Below are 24,309 nucleotides of genomic sequence, written 5' to 3'. Positions count from 1 at the left end.
AGGCAAATTACCATCCGGGACTCCCGATCACCTCCACAGAACCGCCTGTCTGAACCCCTGACTATCGAGTCCCCTATTACTATGGTCCTCTTTCTTCCTCTTTCTTCTATCCCTACCCTTCTGAGCTACAGGGCCATCCTCTGTGCCGGAGGCCTGGCCACTGTCACTTCCACCAGTTAGGCTGTCCCCCCCAACAGTACTCAAACATGAGTACTTATTGTCAAGGGGTACAGCCACTGGGGTACTCTCTAGTACCTGCCTCTTCCCCTTCCTGACTGTGACCCACCAATCTGCCTCCTGTGGTCCCGGAGTGACCACCTGCCTGTAACTCCTCTCTATCACCTCCTCACTCTCCCTGACCAGGCGAAGGTCATCGAGCTGCAGCTCCAGTTCCCTATCTTGGTCCCTCAGGAGCTGCAGTTCGGTGCACCTGGTGCAGATGTGGACGTCCGGGAGGTGCAGAGACTCCAGGACCTCCCACATCCGACACCGAGAAGCTGCCCTCACACTCATACTTCCCAAATAACTGAAAATAACAAGAACTAAAAGATAAGCCTACTGTGCCCTCTTCTACCTAAGCCCCCTGAGCCCAAGCCCTACACTGCTCCCGGCGCACTCCGCTGCCCGCTTCTTAAGGCTGCGTTCTTTTTATATCTTCCCTCCTTCCCAGGCCTCCTTCGCGCGCCTGCACAGTCCCGCCTCTCAGAACTCCGATCTGAGAAGCAATTGGACAATTTGAAAATGGCCGCCGCCGCACTTCCTCTCAAATCCTCGCTGTCCTCTTCCAAATGAGGACTTAACACTTGAATTACCTGATGCACTGAATTAAACAAAATAAATAAAAATTTAGCAAATATTAAATTCCAGCCTAATTGGAGTTGAAAGCTGGAGACATTCAGCAGGCCTCATAGCATCTGTCAAAAGAGAAACAGTTAACTCTTTGGGCTGAAAACTGCAGAATTACATGTGTTGGAAGGGTGAATGTGTATCAAAGTTCAAAGTAAATTTATTATCAAGGTACATACATGTCACCATATGCAACCCTGAAATTTATTTTCTTGCAGGCATGTTCAATAAATCCAATAACCATAATAGAATCAATGACCGGCTGTACCAACAGGGTGGGCAACCAGTGTGCAAAAGCCAACAAGTTGTGCAAGTACAAAAAGAAAGAAAAAAATAAGTAAACAATGAACATCAAGAACATGAGATAACGTTCTTGAAAGTTCCCATAGATTGTAGCAACTGAAGTGAGTGAAGTTGAGTGATGATGAACCTAATGACTGAGGGCTAATAATTGTTCTTGAACCTGGTGGTGTGGGTCCTGAGGTTCCAGTACCACCTTCCTGATGGCAGTATTAGGGTTAGGGTAGATTAACACAGAAGTTTAAAACATACAAATGCCAGAGGAACTCAGCAGGTCAGGCAGTATCTATCAAAAGGAAGAAACATTTGACATTTCGAGCTAAAATCCTTCTTCATGACATGAATTGTTACCGCTTTTCTTCATTTATAAATTATTTTGCACGCATGTTGCAGTTATTGGGGTAGGGGAAGAGGAAAAAGAAAGGAGAAAGTGGGAAAACACTTTTGTTCGAGTCATTAGTTTTCCCACACAGAGTCAAATTGATGATCTGTTATAATGTTCCAACTGAAAGTCCAAAATGACTCCTGATTAGGCATAATAGACCGCACAGACCATTCACAAGATGTGAACAAGACTAATAGAAAAGGAAAATACTGAAAACACTGAGCAGGTCAGGCAGCATCTGAGGAAAGAGAAGCAACTAACCTTTCAGGTCAAAGAACGGACCTCTTAAATGATAAGACTGACCTCACAACCAACCTCTTGTACTTTATAATTTACCTCCACTGCATTGTTTTGGTACCCTTTACACTTTATTTTGCATAGTCATTGTTTTATTCCTGCTCAATGTAATAATTTTATCTGTGTAAACAGTATACAAAATAAGCGTTTCACTGTGTCTTTGTATATGTGCCAATTACAAACCAGTAACAACACCAAAGTTCTAATGAAGGTCTTCAACCTTACTGTTGACTGTATCTCTTTCCACAGATCCTGCCTGACTTGCAATTTTTATAGCTTTTTTTTTAATGTTTATTTCATACTCCCAGTGTCACAGTTTGGTTTAGTTTCAGGGACAAAGTCACCTGTTTGTTTGTACAATGCAAATTGTCTCGTGTCCTATATAAACTATTTGTCTGTTTGTTAAGATGGTGGCGCGCTTGGACGCCGCAGTCACTGTACAGCTAATCAAAGGTTATATTATCTTTTACAAATGTCTTTTTTACAATTGCAAGTACTACAGGTCTACTCCATCAGTGAGCTGTTCGTTGGTGGAAGGAGCTGGGCTTGGTGTGGACCGTGTTGCTGCCTGCTGCGAAAAGGCCTTGGAATCAGAGCATGAAGGTGGCCTGCAGTTTAACAACGAGTGATTTTCTTAGTCATTTTTCTTGTGATCGCATGACCCTGTTGGAAATTGGTAATGTGAGTGTTTTATTTTCTGGATTGTGTTTGACTAAAGACTGCTGCAGGCTTGTTTTTGTCGACAATGTTCATGAACTCAGACACTTGGGCTATTTTATAGTTTTTTGTGTGACTATTTTTACTTCTGTCTTATATGTACTATATGTGCCTTGTGCTGTGTATGACTGTTGCTACTGTGCTTTGCAGCTTGCCCTGGCGTAACACCGTTTTATTTGGCGGTATTCATGTATGGTTGAATGCCAATTAAACTTGAAACATAGAAAACCTACAGTATAATACAGGCCCTTCGGCCCACAAAGCTGTGCTGAACATGTCCTTACCTGAGAAATTACCTAGGGTTACCCATAACCCTCTATTTTTCTCAGCTCTATATACCTGTTCAAGAGTCCCTTAAAAGACCCTATCATATCCGTCTGCACCACCATCGCCAGCAGCCCATTCCATGCACTCACCACTCTCTGTGTAAAAAACTTAACCCTGATATCTCCTCTGTACCTAAACTGTAATTGAACCGGAAGCTGTATGAACTCCAGGTTGGATAGAACTTGTTAGTCATGGCTGGCAGATCATCTAGGCGAAAGAAAACTCTGATTTCAAACCTTCACTGTCTTGTTGCATTACCCACTAATAGGGAAGGCTTCATTAGTAAAACCCTTTGGGTCTGGAGCTGGATTCCCTCAGGCAGTTCTGCATTGAGCTCAGTGCTGACTGGGAACTCCTGCAGTGCCATTGGTGCTAAACTCTGCTTTTGTTTAGACTCATCAACTGCATGGAGAGGGGGAGTTTGTTGCATACACAGCAACTTGCTCTCAATTCAACACATATAACATGCTGGAGGAACTCAACAGGTCGGGCAGCATCCATGGAAGCGAGTAGTCAACATTTCGGGCCGAGACCCTTCATCAGGACTGAAAAGGGAGGGGTTAGGGGCCCTAGAAAGAAGGTGGTGGTAGGGTGGGAAGGAGAAGGCCAATCACAGGAAAGCAAGTGGTGGGGAGGGGAAGCAGGGAGGGGATAGGCAGGAAAGGTGAATAAAGAATGTAAGGGGAAAGCACTATGGGTAGTAGAAGAAGGCAGAATCATGAGAGAGGTGATAGGCAGCTGGAAGAAGAGGCAAAGTGAAACTGGGATGGGGGAAGGGAGAGGGAGGGAATTACCGGAAGCTGGAGAATTTGATTTTCATGCCAAGGGGCTGGAGACCACCCAGACGGTATATGAGGTGTTGCTCCTCCAGTCTGAGTTTGGCCTCATCATGGCAGTAGAGGAGACCAAGTATGGACATATCCGAATGGGAATGTGAAGCAGAGTAGAAGTGGGTGGCAACCAGGAGATCCTGTCTGTTGAGGCGGACGGAGCGGAGGTGCTCGATGAAGCAGTCCCCCAATTTGCGTCGGGTCTGCAGTTTTGGTCACCGAATTATAGGAAAGATGTCAACAAAATAGAGAGTACAGAGATTTACTAGAATGTTACCTGGGTTTCAGCACCTACATTACAAAGAAAGATTGAACAAGTTAGGTCTTTATTCTTTGGAGCGTAGAAGGTTGAGGGGGGGACTTGATAGAGGTATTTAAAATTTTGAGAGGGATAGATAGAGTTGACGTGGATAGGCTTCTTCCATTGAGTAGGGGAAATTCAAACAAGAGGACATGAGTTGAGACTTAGGGGCAAAAGTTTAAGGGTAACACGAGGGGGTATTTCTTTACTGAGAGAGTGGTAGCTGTGTGGAACGGGCTTCCAGTAGAAGTGGTAGAGGCAGGTTCAGTATTGTCATTTAAAGTAAAATTGGATAGGTATATGGACAGGAAAGGAATGGAGGGTTATGGGCTGTGTGCGGGTCAGTGAGACTAGATGAGAGTAAGCGTTTGGCACAGACTAGAAGGGCCGAGATGGCCTGTTTCTGTGCTGTAATTGTTATATGGATCTTGCCGATGTAGAGGAGGCCACACCGGGAGCTGCCTTAATGACTATCGCCCAGTACCACTCACATCGACAGGGATGAAATGCTTTGAGAGTTTGGTCATGACTAGACTGAACTCATGCCTCAGCAAGGACCTGGACCCATTGCATTTTGCCTATCACCACAATAAGCCAATGGCAGATGCAATCTCAATGGCTCTTCTCATGGCTTTAAGCCACCTGAACAATACAAACACCTACGTCAAGAGGCAGTTCATCGACTATAGCTTAGCATTTAATACCATCATTCCCACAATCCTGATTGAGAAGTTGCAGAATCTGGGCCTCTGTACCTCCCTCTGTAATTGGATCCTCAACTTCCTAACTGAAAGACCACAATCTGTGCTGATTGGTGTTAACATCTCCTCCTCGCTGACCATCAACACTGGTGCACCTCAGGGGTGTGTGCTTAGCCCTCTGCTCTACTCTCTATATACCCATGACTGTGTGGCTATCTATACCATCTATAAATTTGCTGATGATACAACCATTGTTGGTAGAAACTCAGGTGCTGACGAGAGAGCATACAGGAGTGAGATATGCCAACTAATGGAGTGGTGCCGCAGCAACAACCTGGCACTCAACGTCAGTAAGACGGAAGAGCTAATTGTGGGCTTCAGGAAGGGTAGGACGAAGGAACACATACCAATCCTCATAGAGGGATCAGAAGTGGAGAGAGTGAGCAGCCTCAAGTTCCTGGGTGTCAAAATCTCTGAAGATCTAACCTGGTCCCAACATATCAATGGAGTTATAAAGAAGGCAGGACAGTGGCTGTACTTTATTAGGAGTTTGAAGAGATTTAGCATGTCAACAAATACACTCAAAAACTTATATAGTTGTACTGTGGAGAGCATTCTGACAGGCTGCATCACTGTCTGGTATGGAGGGACTACTGCACAGGACAAAAAGAAGCTGCAGAAGGGTGTAAATCTAGTCAGCTCCATCTTAGGTACTAGTCTACGAAGTACCCAGGACACCTTTAGGGAGCGGTGTCTCAGAAAGGCAGTGTCCTTTATTAACGACCTCCAGCACCCAGGACATGCCCTTTTCTCACTGTTACCATCAGGTAGGAGGCACAGAAGCCTGAAGGCACACTCAGCGATTCAGGAACAGCTTCTTCCTCTCTGTCATCTGATTTCTAAATGGACATTGAATCTTTGGACCCTACCTCATTTTATTTTGATATACAGTGTTTCTGTTTTTACATGTTTTTTAAATCTATTCAATGTATGTAATTGATTTACTTGTTTATTATTATTATTTTTATATTTTATTTATTTATTTTTTCTCTGCTTTATTATGTATTTCTTTAAACTGCTTGCTGCTAAGTTGACAAATTTCATGTCACATGTGTTAATAATTCTGATTCTGATGATCCCCGTCAATGAAGCCAAATGCACTTCCACCTACTCAGAGGAACCTACAGATCTTCAGGGCTGCTGGAAGTGCTGGAAGACTGCCCGGCACTGCAGCAGGTGAGTACTTGATGCAGCTCAGTGAAGACATCCAGACCACAGCACTGCGAGGAAATATCAACAGTATGTATGATGGCATCAAGAATGCCCTTGGCCCCTCTCAGAGGAAGATGACATCTTTTGAATTGACCAATGGGGAAGTAAACATGGACAGGAGCAAACAGATAGAGAGATGGGTAGAACGCTACTCTGACCTCTAGTCCAGAGTGAACGCAGTCATCACCTCAGACCTGGACACCGTTGAGTGGTGGCTGATAATGGAAAAACTGGATATAGAGCCTACCCTAAAGGAGCTTTACAAGGCCATCAGCAGCTTGGTCTCAGGGAAGGCACCAGGCAATGATAGGACTCCCCCAGACCATGATCAGTCACTGCATGATAACTCTTCTGCACCCATTGCATGAAATCCTTTGTCAGTGCTGGCAGGAAGAAGCTGTATCACAGCATGTAAGGGACGCCAAAATCATTAATCTTCACAAAAACTAAGAGAAGTGACTGTAACAACTACAGGGATATCTCCCTCTTGAATGTTGAAGGCAGAGTCTTTGCCTGAGGCTTCTTGGTCCACCTACAGAAAGGCTGAAAGTGTCTACCTGGAGTCACAGAATGGCTTTTGTGCTAGAAAGTCAACTATTAACATGATTTTCTTTCTCCACCAACTGTAGGAGAAGTGCAGTGAACAAAAGTACCCCCACCCCAACATTGTATTTATTAATCTCACCAAGGCATGTGACTTATAGAAACATAGAAAACATAGAATACCTACAGCACAATACAGGCCCTTTGGCCCACAATGTTATGCCAAACAGTGTTACGTACTTACTTTAGAAAACTTATTTTTCAAATCACCTCGAAGGTAGGCTGCCTGCTAGGACTACAGAAGATGATCAACTCCTTCCATAACATGAAGGGGACTGCGCAGTACAACAACAGCTCTTCAGAGCCCTTCAACATAAGCAGTGACACCAAACGAGGCTGTCTTTGTCCTTTGCCCTGGGGCACACATTTGTCACTACAATAGAGGGAATCTACCTCGACACTAGATCAGATGGCAGTCTTTTTAACCTTGCCTGCCTAAGAGCCAAAATCGAAGTGTGTGATGCTATGCAGTTTGCAGATGATGCAGCAGTTTCAACCCACACTCTGCAGCACCTCCAGAGCTAAATGGATCACTTCTCCCAGGTCTACAAGGAATTTGGTCTTGCTATCAGCCTAAAAATAAACAAACGTCTCGGGACAAGATTTGGAGGCACCACCGGTTATTACCATTGATAATTACAAACTGGGTGTTGTTTATCAGTTCACATACCTGGGGTCCATCATCAGTGACAAACTCTCCTTGGACTCATAGATCGACAAGTATTGGGAAGGCTGCATCAACTCTTGCCTGCCTCACCTGCTTCACCAAGTCTGGGAGTCTCTCAGTCAACTCTCAGTCAAAATAGAGACTGCCACTCTTGCGTTGATCTTGTCAGTCACAGACAGCGCTACACCAACAACAGATAGCTAGGACCAACAGAGGGTCACCTCTCCTGTCTTGTGGCTGGCACCATAACTCTGAAACAGGTTGCCTTGACCTTTCATCTTCCAGCTGGTGGCAGGAGCTGGATGTTTGTAAATTGCTTGCCTTGTTTCTAGTAATATATCAGAAGTAATTTCTGGTGCTGTATTGTGTCAGACAGTTAACTTCTACCTATGTGGAATATACCTAGTAATTTCAACCTTTCATAAGTCATATATTCCAGGTATGAGACATGGAAACCTCTTTTGAACTGCTTCTAGTATATTAATATCCTTCTTTTTAAAGGGAAACCAATACTGTACACCATACACCGGATATATGGTGCCCTACACAGCATAGAGATTTTTGTATTCAGATAATAGCATTGTAAACTCTAATATTCTATTTGCTTTCCTAAGTACTTGGGTGTACTTGCATGCCCACCTTTTGCAAATCACTCTGGGCATTCTTTCTTCTTTCCTTTCTCAAAGGGCAAAAAGTACAAACACTTGAAATTACGTACCATCAGGTTCAAGGACAGTTTCTCCCCCACTGTTGTCAGTCCATTGAATGGCTCCCTAGTACAATAAGATGGACTGTTGACCTCACAATTTACCTTGTTATGATCTTGCACTTTTACTGTTTTACCTGTGCTACACTTTCTCCGTAGGTGTTATACTATTTTGCTTTCTGACCTTGTTTTACTTTGTCCTACCGCAATGTACTGCGTAATCAATTGCATGGTATAAACAGTTTGCAAGACAAGTTTTTCACTGTATCTTGGTACCTGTGACAATAATAACCAATTTCAGTTCCAAAGCATGAGGATACTCAGACCCCTTTGTTTCTCCCAGCCTAACAGCCTTTTACTGAGTGTATCTGTGTCCATCATGTATGCATTACTGCATATTCAAAGTTGAAAGTCTCTCCCAATTATCTGTAGAAGGTAGAATTTTATCTTCTCTGATCTCAGTTGCAGAAACAGGCCATTCAGCTCATCTCGTCTGTTCTGAACTATTAATCTTAGTTGCATCGACCCACACCTGAACTGTAGCCCTCCAGACCCCTTCCATCCATGTATTTTTCCAAACTTCTCTTAAATATTGAAATCAAGCCTGCATCCACTACTTGTGTAGTCTCCACCCTTGAATATGTTCCCTCTCAGGTTTCCCTTAGATAGTTCACCTTTCATCTTTAATCTAAGACCTCTAGTTCTAATCTCACCCAACCTTGGAGGAAAAAGTCAGCTTAGCTTGCGTGTGCTATCAAACTTTACTGCCTGTGAAAGAAACACTGTAGTCAAGTATTTGAGTGAGCAAATAGTGTTAGAAATGACTGGAGGGTTTGGGCAGCAACAAGATTTCCCTGCCCTTGGAGCAGTCAATGTGAGGTTTGCTTGAAGGACAGCACTTACCATACACTAGACTGGGAATGTCAGCTGGGAGGACATGGTCCAGGCCCTAGATTGAACCTGATACCCACAACCTCTGACAAATGAGAAAGTGCAAGACCCAGCCAAGTTGTTGCTTCAGAATGATTCTTTGCTGGTGAGCAGCAAAGAAAACCCATTTTCTGGATAGGATGGTAGCTTGACCCTCTCAAATGTGACTATATAAATCATCAATCCCTGGAACAGAGTCCTGCCAAGATAAATACTGTGCTCTAAGCTCTGAATGCAGCCCTGACCTCCGATACTATCATTCCAAAATAGAATGTTTCCAAACAACAACATTTCCTTCACAGGGAGCTTTATATTTTGGATGTAAAGTTCTCCTTAATGAAATGACTCTTATTCTTTTTGCTTCTGTGCAAATTTCAGTGAGAGAAGAGGGGACTATTGGGATCCGCGGTTAAACTCATGTTTTTAACATTCTGTAGTGTTAATCTTCCCTCACATCAAGTGAGCTATGAAAAAAAACTTTAAAAACATTACTAACTTCTCTTTTTTGGGGGCTGCTACAAACTAATTTAGCTTGGCATATGAGTTTTCAGCATTCCCTTCTATTCACAAGGTCACAGCGAGTCTAGTAGTGCGATCACTTGAGTTGGGTAGATATTCTCTTAAGGGGTTGTCCGTTAGTGAATACAGGATGTTAACATGGATTTTCTTAATGGAGAATGTCTGTCCTTTACTTTGTTTAACATGGGAATGCTGATGCACAGAGAACCACCATACACTCCTTGGGGTAAAGGCCCAGTGGCATGGATTGCAAGATGGTTGGGAACCCTTCACTGCTGCAGCCTTTTTCCCTTTTTGCTGCTGTTGTGATGTGCCATCATCTTCTGCCAGCTCCATTGTTGAGGTCTTGATTGGATTGCTCTTTGTCTGGAACTTTCCCCTTAACCTTACTGCCGTGGATGACCCTACCTGGAGCTAAATGCCAGGTGGCTAAATCACTCTTGAGATCTCAGGAACTCACAAGCCTCTCCACCATGACGAGGTGATGATCCTCGGAGAAGACGATGAGCCTATATCTTTGTTTGGCTCAACCTGATAATGGTGGAGTTAGTCCAAGTTCAGAGCTTCCTTCTCTTCCAGAATTAGGATGCAGAAGCATAATTGACTAGCAACCCAGGTTCAGTCTCTCCCTCTGATACCATCTGTGTACAGATTGTACATTTGAGGGGGTAATTAATAGGAATACAGTGATTAAAAGGAGCTTGGTTGATGGCTGGCATGAATTCAATGGGCCAAAGGGCCCAATGAAGAGATTTCCATTAAGAGATATAGTCTTTGTGAGATAGGGCTGATTAGTTTGTAATATTTATCAAAGGAAAGTTAAGCTGACAGAAATACAGTATGTGGTGGTTGGATTGGGGGCAGGATCAGAAGGCGTGAGGTTGCTTAAAACTGCTGATTATAACCTTGAAAGTTCATAAAAATAAAATATTATCTGTAAGGTTGCATTCACTTTTAGTTTAGTTAGTATTTCCAAGTTTTGCAGTGAAGTTTAAAGATTTTCTTTGGGAAATTTCTAAAAAAAGCTAAATTCTATTTAAGCTAAAACACATGTCAATGCCGATGCCTGTACTGAGGTCTGCTCATGCATCCAGATGGGTGACACTAAGAAGATCTGTTAATAAGATTATTCCTTGACCCAAGGCCTGATCTCTGTCACAAGGACATAAAAGATGATGCAACTCTGCAAGTGAGTTTTCATCTCAATAATACTCATGATTTAACCCATGTCATCAATTATTTTACCTTTATCACTTTGTGTTTGGAATCTTGCTGGGCACTATTTGCATGTTACACTTCCTACTGCAGATATTTTCTTTAAGCAAGCGGGGTGCCACAGTAGTGTAACAGTTAGCATAATGTTATTACAGCTTGGGGCATTAGAATTCAAAGTTTAATTACGGCGTCTTCTGTAAGGAGTCTCCAAATGTCCTCCCCATGAAATGCCTGGTTTTCTTCTGGCCCTCTGATTTCCTCCCCCAGTCCAAAGACATACCAGATAGATTAATTGTCATTGTAAATTGTCCTGTGGTTAGGTTAGGGTTTGTCGGGTTGCCAGCTGGTGCGGCTCGAAGGGCTGGAAGGGCCTGTTACGTTCTGTATCTCTAAATAAGATTAAATAAATTCATTGAGATGAAGCGGTAGTGTGTTTATGACCAAGAAAGGTGGATTGCTGAGCTTTTTTGATGAGACTGAACAGATTGTTTCCTTCAACATCATCTGTAGTAGGTTCACTCCATCAATCTACTTTTAAATCAATGAATCAATGAATCTTTATTTGAAATATTAGTCAGCAAAATCGACTTGTACTTTATTTATAAAGATCAGTCAAATATTCAGTTAATTTAAATATCAAGTGTAACTTAGAGCCTTGTTGTGGTGTAATATATTTAATTAAAGTGTGCCTATAGGCAAGTTGGAGGATCATAAATCCCATAACCATTCTCTCACGTGAACATATTATCTGTACTGAGATCAGAATTGGGGAGCCCTGCATGGTTCTGATTTTTCCCTTTCTGGGCTATCATTAGCACCCCTTCGCCCAGAATCCAGACTGAGAATTAATCTTAAACATGGCTTTCTTCCACAAAGGACTGTGAGCAAACTGCTTGGGGAATTTGAACGATTAGTTTGTGTGCTGAAAGGGAGAACTCATTTGGATTACACTAAATAGATCTGTGGAGGATAGCAGCTTTAGAAGTGCTGCTGGAGTGATTAAGGGCAGACACGGAAGTATAAATTAATTTGCACTCAGTCTTGCTTAAATAAAATGTACTTTTCACTCAGTGTTTCCTCTGAATATTCTGTTTGTATAACTAGTTGGTTAATTATATTTAGAAATAGGATTTAACTAGATTAAAATGTTCTTTCCTGTTTGGTTTGTTACCTTAATAGTCTAAGTTAGTTTGTTGTGGTGTGATTAAAACAATGCTCTTTCTCTTGATTCTCCTTTTGCTGATATGCTTACTGTCACATTCCTCTCAGGCCTGACTTCTGGCTTCCTGCTCTTGTCAACTGGCTCTCAAAAAAACCCCAGAAAAAAACATAGAAACGTACAGCACAGAAGCAGGCACTTTTTGTACACCTCTTTCCTGCTGTCTGTGTTGTCTATCTATACATATCCAGTTTTGCCTACATTAGGCCTGTATCCCTTCATGTCTTTCCTGTACAAGTCCTGTCCAAGTATCTTTTAAACCTTGTATTTATATCTGTCTCCACCATCTCCTCCTCTGGCGCTTGTTCCTGATCTTCACCAGTTTCTGTATGGAAAAGCATAGTCTCAGATCTTCTAACTTGCCTTAAACCTGTGTTCACTATGTCCTGACATTATTAAAAAAGTTGTGGACAAGTATGTCCCCACAAAATCATTCAGAATCTTACCCAACCAGAAGCCCTGGATGAACCATGAGATCGGTAATCTGCTGAGGGCCAGTTCAGGGACATTCAGGTCTGGCAACCAAGTAAGATACAAGTTGTCCAGGTACAACCTCTGAAAAGCCATCTCATGTGCAAAATGCAATTCCGGACCAAACTTGAGTCACTGGTGGATACTTGACAGCCATGGCAGGGTTTGAATGTCATTACCTCCTACAAAGTGAAACCAGAGACAGAGGTGAAATCCAGGCTTCTCTCTTAGAAGGACTCAATGCCTTCTATGTTTGCTTTGGCCATCAAAACATGGAGGCACCTTCACAAACTCCCACAGCCCCCTGTGAGTTCAGTCTCTGAGGCCAACGTGAGTGCATCCTTCAAGAGAATGAACACATGGAAAGCGTCTTGCCTAGATTGGGGTACCTGGCTGAGTACTAAAGACCTGCGCTGATCAGCTGGCTGGAATGAGATCTTTAAGTTCTGGCTTTGACAGTCTGAGGAATCCAGGTGCTTCAAGCAGGCTTCAATTATATCAGTGCCTGAGAAGAATGTGGCAATCTGTCTCATAGACCATAGAAACCTACAGCATATTACAGCATATTTTGGCCCACAATATTGTGCCGACCACGTAACCTACTCCAGAAACTGCCTAGAATTTCCCTACCGCATAGCCTTCCATTTTTCTAAGCTCTGTGTACATATCTAAGTGTCTCTTAAAAGACCCTGTTGTATTGACCTCTATCACTATCACTGGCAGTGCATTCCACACACCCATCATTCTCTGTGTGAAAAAGCTACCTCTGATATCCCCTTGTACCTACTTCCAAGCACTTTAAAACTATGCCCTCTCATGTTAGCTATTTCAGCCCTGGGAAAAAGCCTCTGGCTATCCACATGATCAATGCCTCTCATCATCTTATAGACCTCTATTAGGTCACCTCTCATCCTCTGTTGCTCCAAGGAGAAGAGGCCAAGTTCACTCAACCTATTCACTCCAGGTGTGGTAAGGCTGGGTAAGCTCCTTTAATTAATCTAATTAGCTTAGGAGTAGGTAATGGAGGCAGCAGTTAGGGCAGTTGAGTGCTCCGTTTGCAGAATTTGGGAAGTCAGAGCGAGCACAGTTGTTGCTGATGACTACACCTGCAAACGGTGCGTCCAGCTGCAGCTCCTGACAAACCATGTTAGGGAGCTGGAGCTGGATGAACTTCGGATCATTTGGGAGGCAGAGGCGGAAATAGACAGGAGTTACAGGGAGATAATCACCCCTAGGAGTCAGGAGACAGGTAGTTGGGTCAGGAGTCCGGAGATGGAAGGGGAATAGACAGGAAGAGCAGAGCACCCTGGTGGCCATTCCCATCAACAATAAGTATACCGTTTTGGATACTGTTGGTGGGGACGACCTACCAGGGACAAGTTGCAGTGGTTGTGTCTCTGGCACCGAGACTGGACCCTCAGCTCAGAAGGGAAGGAGGGAAAAGAGGAGAGCAGTAGTGATAGGGGATTCGATAGTTAGGGGGGCAGATAGGAGGTTCTGTGGAAGAGATTGAGAATCCCAGATGGTCTGTTGCCTCCCGGTGCCAGGGTCCACGATATCTCAGATTGAGTTCCTAGTATTCTTAAGAGGGAAGGTGAGCAGCCTGATGTCGTGGTCCATGTAGGGACCAATGACGTGGGTAGGAAGAGTGAGGAGGTCCTGAAAGGTGAGGTCAGGGAGCTAGGTGCCAAGTTAAAGGACAGGACTTCCAGGATAGCAATCTCAGGATTGCTACCAGTGCCACGTGCAGGTGGGTTTAGAAATAGTAAGATAGTGCAGATCAACACGTGGCTAAAGACATGGTGCAGGAGGGAGGGCTTCAGATTTGTAGATAATTGGGCAGTTTTCCAGGGAAGGTGGGACCTGTTCCGGTGGGACGGTTTACATCTGAACTGGAGGGGGACAAATATTCTTGCATGTAGGTTTGCTAGAGAGGCTCCAGTGGATTTAAACTAGATATGAGGGGGAGGGCAACCAGAGTGTAGGAACAGATGTATGAGAGAAAGAAGAAAAAGAAGACAGTAAAGTTCTCTGTACTGTTAGAGATAAACAGAGAGGAAGAAGTGGAGAATTTCTTAAATGCATTTATTTTAATGCTAGGAGCATTGTAAGAAAGGTGGACGAGCTTAGAGCATAGATTGATACTTGGAATATGATGTTGTAGCTATTAGTGAAACATGGGTGCAGGAGGGGTGTAATTGGCAACTAAATATTCCTGGATTTCGTTGCTTCACGTGTGATAGAATTGGAGGGGGAGGTGTGTTGCTTGTCAGAGAAAATATTACAGCGGTGCCCTGGCGGGATAGAATAGAGGGCTCGTCTAGGGAGGCTATTTGGGTGGATTTGAGGAATGGGAGAGGTGTAGTAACACTTATAGGGATGTATTATAGACCACCTAAAGGGGAGTGAGAATCGGAGGAGCACATATGCAAGGAGATAGCAGATATTTGTAGTAAGCACAGGGTTGTGATTGTGGGAGATTTTAATTTTTCACATATAGACTGGGAAGCCCATACTGTAAAAGGGATGGATGGTTTGGAGTTTGTAAAATGTGTGTAGGATAGTTTTTTGCAGCAATACATAGAGGTACCAACTAGAGAAGGGGCAGTGTTGGATCTTCTGTTAAGGAATGAAAAAGGTCAGGTGACAGAGGTATGTGTTGGGGAACACTTTGGGTCCAGTGATCACAATGCCATTAGTTTCAATATAGTTATGGAGAAGGATAGGTCTGGACCCAGGGTTGAGATTTTTGATTGGAGAAAGGTTAACTTTGAGGAGATGCGAAAAGATTTAGAAGGAGTGGATTGAGACAATTTGTTTTATGGGAAGGATGTAATAGAGAAATGGTAGTCATTTAAAGGTGAAAAATTGAAGGTAGAGAATCTTTATGTTCCTGTTAGGTTGAAAGGAAAGGTTAAAAGTTTTGGAGAACCATGGTTTTCAAGGGATATTGGAAACTTGGTTAGGAAAAAGAGAGATTTCTACAATAAATATAGGCAGCATGGAGTAAATAAGGTGCTCGAGGAATATGAAGAATGTAAGAAGAGTCTTAAGAAAGAAATTAGAAAAGCTAAAAGAAGATACGAGGTTGCTTTGGCACGTAAGGTGAAAATAAATCCAAAGGGTTCTACAGTTATATTAATAGCAAAAGGATAGTGAGGGATAAAATTGGTCCCTTAGGGAATCAGAGTGGACAGTTATGTATGGAGCCGAAAGAGATGGGGGAGATTTTGAACCATTTCTTTTCTTCGGTATTCACTAAGGAGAAGGATTTTGAATTGTGTAAGGTAAGGGAAACAAGTAGGGAAGTTATGGAAATTATGACGATTAAAGAGGAGGAAGTACTGGTGCTTTTAAGGAATATAAATATGGATAAATCTCCTGGTCTTGACAGGATATTCCCTAGGACCTTGAGGGAGGTTAGTGTTGAAATAGCAGGAGCTCTGACAGAAATATTTTAAATGTTATTAGAAACGGTGATGGTGCTGGAGGATTGACATATTGCTCATGTGCTTCCATTGTTTAAAAAGGGTTCTAAGAGTAAACCTAGCAATTATAGGCCTGTCAGTTTGACGTCTGTGGTGCGTAAGTTAATAGGAAGTATTCTTAGAGATGGTATATATAATTACCTGGATAGACAGGGTCTGATTAGGAACAGTCAACATGGATTTCTGTGTGGAATGTCATATTTGACAAATCTTACTGAATTTTTTGAAGAGGTTACGAGGAAAGTTGACGAGGGTAAAGCAGTGGATGTTGTCTCTATGGATTTCAGTAAGACCTTTGACAAGGTTCTGCACAGAAGGTTAGTTAGGAAGGTTCAATCATTAGGTATTAATATTGAAGTAGTAAAATGGATTCAACAGTGGCTGGATGGGAGATGCCAGAGAGTAGTGGTGGACAACTGTTTGTCAGGTTGGAGGCTGGCGACTAGCTGTGTGCCTCAGGGATCTGTACTGGGTCCAATGTTGTTTGTCATATACATTAATGATCTGGATGATGGGGTGATAAATGGGATTAGTAAGTATGCAGGTGATACTAAGGCAGGTGGCATTGTGGATGTAGGTTTTCAAAGTTTGCCGAGAGATTTAGGCCAATTAGAAGAGTGGGCTGAGCGATGGCAGATGGAGTTTAATGCTGATTAGTGTGAGGTGCTACATTTTGGTAGGAATAATCTAAATAGGACGTACATGGTAAATGGTAGAGCATTGAAGAATGCAGTAGAACAGAGTGATCTAGGAATAATGGTGCATAGTTCCCTGAAGGTGGAATCTCATGTGGATAGGGTGGTGAAGAAAGCTCTTGGTATGTTGGCCTCTATAAATCAGAGCATTGAGTATAGGAGTTGGGATGTAATGTTAAAATTGTACAAGGCATTGGTAAGGCTGAATTTGGAGTATTGTGTACAGTTCTGGTCACCGAATTATAGGAAAGATGTCAACAAAATAGAGAGAGTACAGAGAAGATTTACTGGAATGTTACCTGAGTTTCAGCACCTAAGTTACAGGGAAAGATTGAACAAGTTAGGTCTTTATTCTTTGGAGTGTAGAAGGTTGAGGGGGGACTTGATAGAGGTATTTAAAATTATGAGGGGGATGGATAGTGTTGACATGGATAGGCTTTTTCCATTGAGAGTAGGGGAAATTCAAACAAGAGGACATGAGTTGAGACTTAGGGGGCAAAAGTTTAAGGGTAACATGAGGGGGAATTTCTTTACTGAGAGAGTGGTAGCTGTGTGGTACTTGCTTCCAGTAGAAGTGGTAGAGGCAGGTTCGGTGTTGTCATTTAAAGCAAAATTGGATAGGTATATGGGCAGGAAAGGAATGAAGGGTTATGGGCTGCGTGCGGGTCAGTGGGATTAGGTGAGAGTAAGCGTTTGGCATGGACTTGAAGGGCTGAGATGGCCTGTTTCCATGTTGTAATTGTTATATGGTTATTCTCATAAGGCATGTTTTCCATTTCAGGCAATATCCTTGTAAATCTCCTCTGCATCCTCTCTATAGTATCCACATCCTCCCTGTTGTGAGGTGACCAGAACTGAACAAAGAACTCTAAGTGGGGTCTAACTAAAGTCTTATATAGCTGTAACATTACCTCATGTCTCCTGAGTTCAGTCCCATGGCTGATAAAGGCCAACACACCATACGCCTTCTTAACAACACTGTCAATCTGCGCAACAGCTTTAAGTGTCCTATGGACATAGACCCCAAGCTCTCTCTGATGCTCCATGCTGCCAAGAGTCCTTCCATTAATATTATATTATGTCTTCAAATTTAATCTACCAAAATGAACCACTTCACACTTATCTGGGTTGAACTCCACCTTCTGCTTCTCAGCCCTGTTCTGCATCCTACTGATGTAGTGCTGTAACCTCTGACAACCCTGCAGACTATCCACAACTTTTGAATCATCATCAAACTTACTAATTCACCTTTCTACTTCCTCATTCAGGTCACTTATAAAGATCACAAAGGGGAGAGGTCCCTGAACAGATCTCTGTGAAACACCACTGGTCACTGACCTCCATGCAGAATATGAACCATCTACAACCATCCTTTGCCTTTAGTGGACAAGCCAATTTTAGATCCACAAAGCAAGGTCTCCTTACTTTCTGAATGAGCCTTGCATGGGAAACCTTATCAAATGCCTTACTGAAATCCATATACACTACATTCACTTCTCTACCTTCACCAATGTGTTTTGTTACATCCTCAAAGAGTTCAATCAGGCTTGTAAGGCATAACCTGCCCTTGGCAAAGTCATGCTGACTATCTCCAGTCAGATTAAGTCAATCTAAGTGCTCATAAATCCTACCTTTCAGGATCTTCTCCGACAACTTGCCCACCTCTGAAGTAAGACTCGCTGGTCTATAATTTCCTGGGTCATCTCTACTCCCTTTCTTGAACAAAGGAACAGCATTTGCAATCCTCCAGTCCTCTGGTACTTCTCCCTTCCCTATTGAAGATGCAAAGATCATTACCAGAGGCTCAGCAATCTCCTCTCTTGCTTCCTACAGTAGCCTGGGGTATATCTTGTCTGGACCTAGCAACTTACCTAACTTAATGCTTTTCAAAAGCTCCAGCACATCCACTTTCTTGATGTCTACATGCTCAAGTATTTCAGTCCACTGTAAGTCATCCCCACAATTGTCTAGGTCTTTTCCCCTGGTGAATACTGAAGCAAAGTATTTATTAAATAACTCTGCTACCTCTTCCGACTCCATGCACGTTTCCGCTATTGCTCCTGAATGGTCCTAGTCTCACACAGCTCATCCTCTTGCTCTTCACAAATTTATAGAATGCCTTTGGGTTTTCCTTAATCCTGCTAGCCAAGGCCTTCTCATGGCCCTTCTACCTCTTCTAATTTCGTTCTTAGGTTTTTCCTTGGCAACCTTGTAACTTTCTAGAGCTCTAACAGTACCTAATTTCTTGAACCCTTCATAAGCATTTCTTTTCTTAACTAGATTTTCTACATCCTTTGTACTCCATGGTTCTTTTACCCTACCATCCCTTCCCTACCTCAATGGAACATACCTATGCAGAGCACTATGCAAATATTCCCTGCCACATTCCTGCCATGCATTTCCTTGAGAACATCTGCTCCCAATTTATTCTCCCAAGCTTTTGCCTAATAGCATCATATTTCTCCCTACCTCAATTAAATCTTTACCTAAATTGTCAGCTCCTATCCCTCTCCAGCATTATGGTAAAGGAGATAGAGTTATGATCTCTACCTCCAAAATGCTCTCCCACTGAGAGACCTGACACCTGATCAGGTTCATTTGTCAATACCGGATCAAGTACAGCCTCTGCTCTAGTTGGCTTATCTACATACTGTGTCAGGAAACCTTCCCGAACAACCTAACAAGCTCCCCCCATCCAAAACCCTTGCTCTAAGGAATGCCAGTCAATGCCAGGAAAGTTAAAATCACCAGTCATAACAACCCTATTATTATTGCACCATTCCAGAATCTGCCTCCCTGTCTGCTCCTCAGTATCTCTGTTACTATTGGAGAGTCTATAAAATCACTCAGTAGAGTTATTGCCCCCTTTCTATTTCTGACTTCCACCCACACTGAATCAGTAGACAATCCCTCCATGACTTCCTCCTTTTCTGCAGCCTTGATTAGCAGTGCCATGCCTCCACTTCTTTTTCCTCCCCCCCTATCCTTTTTGAAACATCTAAAGTCTGTCACACTCAACAGTCATTCCTCCCCCTGAGACATCCAAGTTCCTGTAATGCCACAACATCATAATTCCACATACTGATCCATGCTCATCAAGTTTATCTGCCTTGTCTATGATACTTCTTGCATTAAAATAGACACATCTCAAACCATCTGGCTGAGTGCATCTTTGCTCTGTCATCTACCTATCCTTCCTCACAGACTCCCTACAAGCTGTCTCTACCTGTGCACCAACTGCCCCATCCTCTGCCTGCTCACTTTGGTTCCCACTCCCCAGCAAATCTAGCTTAAATCCTCCCTCTCAGGATATCGGTTCGCCTCCAGTTCAAGTGCAATCCATCCCACTTGTACAGGTCACCCTTCCCCAGAAAAGGGTCCAATGGTCCAAAAACTTGAAACCCTGCCCCCTGCACCATCTCCTCGGCCACTCACTCATCTGCGCTATTTTTCTGTTCTGACCTTCGGTAGCTTGTTGCACCGGGAGTAATCTCAAGATTACCACTTTGGAGGTCATGCTCTTCAGCCTCCTTCTTAACTCCCTAAACTTACTGCACAGGACCTTTACCCATCTCCAGCCTGTGTCATTGGTACCAACATGTACCATGGCCTCTGGCTGCTCAACCTCCCCTTCAAGAACATTCTGCAACCACTGAGAGACATCCTGGACCCTAGCACCTGGGAGGCAACACACTATCCTGGCATCACTTTTGCTGCTGCAGAATCTCCTGTCTGTCCCCCTAACGATCAAGTCCCCTATAACTATTTCTCCGCCTAACTTCACATGCCCTTCTAAGGCTCAGAGCTGACCACAGTGCTATTGGTCTGGCTGTTGCTGCCTTGACCAGATAGATCATCCCCTTCAGAAGTATCCAAAGGAGTATACCTGTTGTTGAGGGGAATGGCCACATTTCTCCTTTTACCTCTCTCAATAGTCATCGATTTACTCCCTGAATTCTGCATTCTGCGTCTCAAAGCCTTTCGCCCAATAGCACTTAGATCAACTGTGATGAACTGTGACAGCACAAGTCATTCTATTGGCTCTTCACTCAACCCTGGAACATCTGGACAGCAAAGATACATACATCAGGATGCTCTTTATTGACTATAGCTTGGCACTTAATACTATCATCCCCTCACATCTAATCAATATGCTTCAAGACCTTAGTCTTAAAATTCCTTGTGTAATTAGACCCTCAATTTCTTCACTTTCAGACACCAGTCTGTTTGGATTAGCAACATCTCCTCCATAGTCTCCATCATCACAGGTGCACAACAAGCCTGTTTTCTTAAGCTCTGTTTTACTCGCTTTATACTTATGATTATGTGGCTAAGCAGAGCTCCAGTGCCATGTTGAAATTTGCTGACACTTCTGTCGCTGGCTGAATCAAAGGTGGTGACAAATCAGCATATAGGAGGGAGATTGAAAATCTGGTTGAGTGATGCCACAACATCAATCCCTCACTTAATATCAGCAAGACCAAAGAGGTGATTATTGACTTCAGGAAGAGGAAACTGGAGGGCCTTGAGACAGTTCTCATCAGAGGATCAGAGGTGGAGAGAGTCTCTAACTTTAAATTCCTTGGTGTTATTATTTCAGAGGATCTGTCGTGGGCCCAGAATGTAGGTGCAATTACAAAAAAAGCACTGCAGCACCTTTACTTCCTTAGAAGTTTGCCAAGATTCGGCATGACATCTAAAACACTGACAGATATCTATAGTTGTGTGTTCGATGACTTAGTGACTGGTGGGATGAGAGTGTCTAAGACCAGAGGACACAGCCTTAGAATAAAGGGGTGTCCTTCTAGAACAGAGATGAGGAGGAATTTCTTTAGCAAGAGAGTGATGAATCTGTGAAATTCAACTGGAGATCACAAACTTGGAGATCCTGCCCTTTAACTTAGCACCGAACTCTCTGAACTCATCCTCGTCACTCATCCTACCCATGTCATTTGTACCTGCATGGACCATGACTTCTGGCTGATCACCTTCCCACTTAAGGATGCTGAGGACTTGATCCAAGACTACCCAAGCCCTGGCATCCGGAGGCAACATACCACCCAGGAATCTTGTTCTCACCCACAGAATGCCCTGTCCATTCCCTATCACCACAGTGTGCCTCTTCTCCCACTTTCCCTTCTGAGTTACAGAGGCATACTCAGTGCCAGAGTCTCACCCACTACAACTTTTCTCTGTTAGGTTATTCTCCCCTATCCCCGACAGTATCGAAAGTGATATCCCTGTTGTTAAGCGGGATGGCTACAGGGGTACTCTGCACTGTCTCCTTAACACTTTTACTCTTCCTGACTGTCACCAATTTCCTGTGTCCTGCACCTTGTGGGTAACCACCTCTCTATTTATCCTATCTATGACCCCTTCAGCCTCCGAATAATCTGGAGTTAATCGATTAACAGCTTCAACTCCTTAATGTGGCTTGTTAGAAGCTGTAGCTGGATGCACTTCTTGCAGTTGTAGTCGTTAAGACCACTAGAGGTCTCCTCGCTTTCCCATATCCCACATCTCACAAGAGGAGCATTTCACTATCCTGCCTGTCATCCCTACTGTCCTAGTTGAGCAGATATAATGAAGAGAATGAAAAGAAAGGGCTTGTCTCACTCTTTTCATACTAGTGAAAAGAAGCCTCTTTTCACTGAAGCCTCAAAGAGCTAAAGCCTTAAAGTCACGTCTCTGACTATATCCTCTCAGACATTGACCATTGTGACAATGGCTACTGAGCTTGTTCCTGCCTTCCTTTAATTTGCTCTTCCTAATCAATCCCAAATGTCGACAGATCGTTGGTCAAAGCTCCATCACGCTGTTGCGACCTGCTCCTGCCTTTTATCCTCAGACAGTGGATCTGATTGAAGTCCTCTCCTCTCCAAGTTTCTAATGTCCAAATTGGCCTCTTGTCAAAACTCTATTATGCTTAGTAATTCTGGATCAGTAGGTTGCAGGGTATTGGTTACTGTGTTTGGATTATATCATTTAATTGGGAAACTTGCAACGTTTTGCATTTGAGTTTAAGATAGAAACATAGAAAACCTACAGCACAATCCAGGCCCTTCGGCCCACAAAGCTGTGCTGAACATGTCCTTACCTTAGAAATTACCTAGGGTTATGCATAGTCCTCTATTTTTCTGAGCTCCATTTACCTGTCCAGGAGTTTCTTAAAAGACCCTATCATATCTGCCTCCACCACCGCCCATTCCACTCACTCACCACTCTCTGCATAAAAAAACTTACCCCTGACATCTCCTCTGTACCAACTTCCAAGCATCTTTAAAACTGTGCCAGCTCATGCTAGCAATTTCAGCCCTGGGAAAGAGCCTCTGACTATCCACATGATCAATGCCTCTCATCATCTTATAGACCTCTATCAGGTCACCTCTCATCCTCTGTCGCTCCAAGGAAAAAAGGCCAAGTTCATTCAACCTATAATATGATTAGGAATAGTCAGAATGGCTTTGTCAAGGGCAGGTTGTGCCTTATGAGTATGACCAAATTTTTTAAGGGTGTGGCTAAACACATTGATGAAGGAAGAGCAGTAGATGTAGTGTGTATGGATTTCAGCAAGGCATTTGATAAGGTACCCCAGGCAAGGCTCACTGAGAAAGTAAGGAGGCATGGGATCCAAGGGGACATTGCTTTGTGGATCCAGAACTGTCTTGTCCACAGAAGGCAAAGAGTGGTTGTAGACGGGTCATATTCTGCATGGAGGTCGGTGCCTCAGGGATCTGTTCTGGGACCCTTACACTTCGTGATTTTTATAAATGACCTGGATGAGGAAGTGGAGGGATGGGTTAGTAAGTTTTCTGATGACAGAAAGGTTGGGGGTGTTGTGGATAGTGTGGAGGGATGCCAGAGGTTACAACAGTACATTGATAGGATGCAAAACTGGGCTGAGAAGTGGCAGATGGAGTTCAACCCAAATAAATGTGAGATGGTTCATTTTGGTAGGTCAAGTATGATGGCAGAATATAGTATTAATGGTAAGACTCTTGGCAGTGTGGAGGATCAGAGGGATCTTGGGGTCTGAGAACATAGGATGCTCAAAGCAGCAGCGCAGGTTGACTCTGTGGTTAAGAAGGCATACGGTGTATTGGCCTTCATCAATCATGGAACTGAACTTAGGAGCCCAAGAGGTAATGTTGCAGCTATATAGGACACTGGTCAGACCCCACTTGGGAGTACTGTGCTCAGTTCTGGTCGCTTCACTACAGGAAGGATGTGGAAACCATAGAAGTGGTGCAGAGGAGATTTGCAAAGATGTTGCCTGGATTGGGGAGCATGCCTTATGAGAATAGAAACATAGAAACATAGAAAACTTACAGCACAACACAGACCCTTCAGCCCACAAAGTTGAGCTAAACAGTAATTAAGTAATCAATTACTTAAAACTGAGTCAATTTTTATATATATAGTGATCAATCAGGTAAATTGTTGGCTAACCAACTGAAAGCTGCTTTGGCGAAACGTCAGATTAATAAAGTTCATAGATGGGATGGTATTTTGACGGTTGACTGTAATGAAATTAATAAATCTTTTCAAGAATTTTATACCAGTTTATATCAATCAGAATTTCCTGGTGATCCTACCATAATGCATGAATTTTTAAGGAAACTAAATATTCCAAAATTACCAGCTGATGAACGTTTAGCATTAGTTGTATCCATTACTGAAGAGGAAATAAAGAAAGCAATTTTTTCGATGAACTCTGGTATAGCACCTGGCCTGGATGGGTATACAGCTGAATTTTCAAAATTTTTTTCAGACTTACTTTCTCCCTGGTTACGTAGAATTTTTAAAGATGCTTTATTAAT

The 24,309-nt window shown here is 43.2% G+C and overlaps 2 protein-coding genes across 3 annotated transcripts in view; both read left to right on the top strand.

Annotated features, from left to right (window-relative positions):
• The window catches only part of LOC132383607 (uncharacterized), a 60,208-nt gene extending 43,410 nt beyond the window's left edge, over positions 1-16,798 (top strand). Inside the window, exon 2 of the mRNA XM_059954808.1 lies at positions 16,741-16,798. The gene's annotated coding sequence lies outside the window, so the exon portion shown is untranslated. The remainder of the gene's footprint in view (positions 1-16,740) is intronic.
• The window catches only part of LOC132383606 (transcription factor HIVEP3), a 764,495-nt gene that overhangs the window by 79,388 nt on the left and 660,798 nt on the right, over positions 1-24,309 (top strand). The window contains exon 3 of one of the 2 annotated variants that reach the window (XM_059954798.1): positions 2,323-2,509. The exons of the other annotated variant lie outside the window; for it this stretch is intronic. The gene's annotated coding sequence lies outside the window, so the exon portion shown is untranslated. The remainder of the gene's footprint in view (positions 1-2,322; positions 2,510-24,309) is intronic. 2 annotated transcript variants of the gene reach the window in all.

This window comes from Hypanus sabinus, chromosome 30, assembly GCF_030144855.1.
Source record: "Hypanus sabinus isolate sHypSab1 chromosome 30, sHypSab1.hap1, whole genome shotgun sequence".
Classification (NCBI taxonomy): domain Eukaryota; kingdom Metazoa; phylum Chordata; class Chondrichthyes; order Myliobatiformes; family Dasyatidae; genus Hypanus; species Hypanus sabinus.
This window is presented reverse-complemented; position numbering and strand designations above follow the sequence as displayed.